This window comes from Bison bison, unplaced genomic scaffold, assembly GCF_000754665.1.
Source record: "Bison bison bison isolate TAMUID 2011002044 unplaced genomic scaffold, Bison_UMD1.0 scf7180017864324, whole genome shotgun sequence".
Taxonomy (NCBI): Eukaryota; Metazoa; Chordata; class Mammalia; order Artiodactyla; family Bovidae; genus Bison; species Bison bison.
The window spans coordinates 383,099-385,136 of record NW_011494896.1 but is presented as its reverse complement, the minus strand read 5'-3'; positions in this window follow the sequence as shown (position 1 = coordinate 385,136).

The following is a 2,038-nucleotide window of genomic DNA, read 5'->3' as shown; positions in this document are numbered from 1 at the left end:
TTGCACTGAATCTATAGATTGCTATGGGTAGTATACTCATTTTCACTATATTGATTCTTCCAATCCATGATCATAGTATATTTCTCTGTCTATTTGTGTCCTCTTTATTTCTTTCATCCGTGTTTTATAGTTTTTTTATATTTAGGTCTTTGTTTCTTTAGGTAGATATATTCCTAAGTGTTTTATTCTTTTCATTGCAACAGTGAATGGGCTTGTTTCCTTAATTTCTCTTTCTGTTTTCCAATGGTTGGTGTATAGGAATGCAAGGGATTTCTGTGTGTCGATTTCTGTTTGTTAATTTATATAGTTCTTTGTGTTTACTATATTCACTGATTAGGTCTAGTAATTTTCTGGTGGAGTCTTTAGGGTTTTGTATGTAGAGGATCATGTCACCTGCAAAGAGTGAGATTTTACTTCTTCTTTTCCAATCTGGATTCCCTTTATTTCTTTTTCTGCCCTGATTGCTGTGGTCAAAACTTCCAAAACTATGTTGAATAGTAGTAGTGAGAGTGGGCACCCTTGTCTTGCTCCTGACTTTAGGGGAAATGCTTTCAGTTATTCACCATTGAGGATGTTTGCTGAGGGTTTGTCATATATAGCTTTTATTATGTTGAGGTATGTTCCTTCTATGCCTGCTTTCTGGAGGGTTTTTATCATAAATGGATGTTGAATTTTGTCAAAGGCTTTCTCTGCATCTATTGAGATGATCATTTTTTTTTTCAATTTGTTAATGTGGTGCATTACATTGATTGATTTGCAGATATTGAATAATCCTTGCATCCCTGGGATAAAGCCAATTTCGCCATGACATATGATCTTTTTAATATATTCTTGGATTCTGTTTGCTAGAATTTTGTTCAGGATTTTTGCATCTATGTTCATCAGTGATATTGACCTGTAGTTTTCTTTTGTTGTGGCATCTTTGTCAGGTTTTGCTATTAGGGTGATGGTGGCCTCATAGAATGAGTTTGGAAATTTACCTTCCTCTAAAATTTTCTGGAACATTTTGAGTAGGATGGGTGTTAGCTCTTCTCTAAATTTTTGGTAGAATTCAGCTGTGAAGCCGTCTCGTCCTGGGCTTTTGTTTGCTGGAAGATTTGTGATTACAGTTTCAATTTCGGTAGTTGTGATGGGTCTGTTAAGATTTTCTATTTCTTCCTGAATCAGTTTTGGAAAGTTGTACTTTTCTAAGAATTTGTCCATTTCTTCCAAGTTGTCCATTTTATTGGCATGTAGTTGCTGATAAGTCTTTTATGATCCTTTGTATTTCTGTGTTGTCTGTTGTGATCTCTCCATTTTCATTTCTAATTTTGTTGATTTGATTCTTCTCCCTTTGTTTCTCGATGAGTCTGGTAATGGTTTATCAATTTTATTTATCTTCTCAAACAACCAGCTTTTAGTATTGTTGATTTTTGCTATGGTCTCTTTTGTTTATTTTGCATTTATTTCTGCCCTAATTTTAAAGATATCTTTCCTTCTACTAACCGTGAGGTGCATAATTTCTTCCTTTTCTAGTTGATTTAGGTGTAGAGTTAGGTTATTTATTTGACTTTTTTCTTGTTTCTTGAGGTAAGCCTGTATTGCTATGAACCTTCCTCTTAGCACTGATTACGGTGTCCCATAGGTTTTGGGTTGTTCTGTTTTCATTTTCATTCATTTCTATGCATATTTTTATTTCTTTTTTGATTTCTTCTGTGATTTGTTTGTTATTCAGCAGTGTGTTGTTCAACCTCCATATGTTTGAATTTTTAATAGTTTTTCTCCTGTAATTGACATTTAATCTTACTGCATTATGCTCAGAAAAGATGCTTGGAATGATTTCAATTTTTTTTTAATTTACCAAGGCTAGATTTATGGCCCAGGATGTGATCTATCTTGAAGAAGTTTCGTGTGCACTTGAGAAAAAGGTGAAATTCATTGTTTTGGGGTGAAATGTCCTATAGATATCATTAGGTCTAACTGGTCTTTTGTATCATTTAAAGTTTGTGTTTCCTTGTTAATTTCCTGTTTAGTTGATCTATCCATAGGTGTGAGTCGG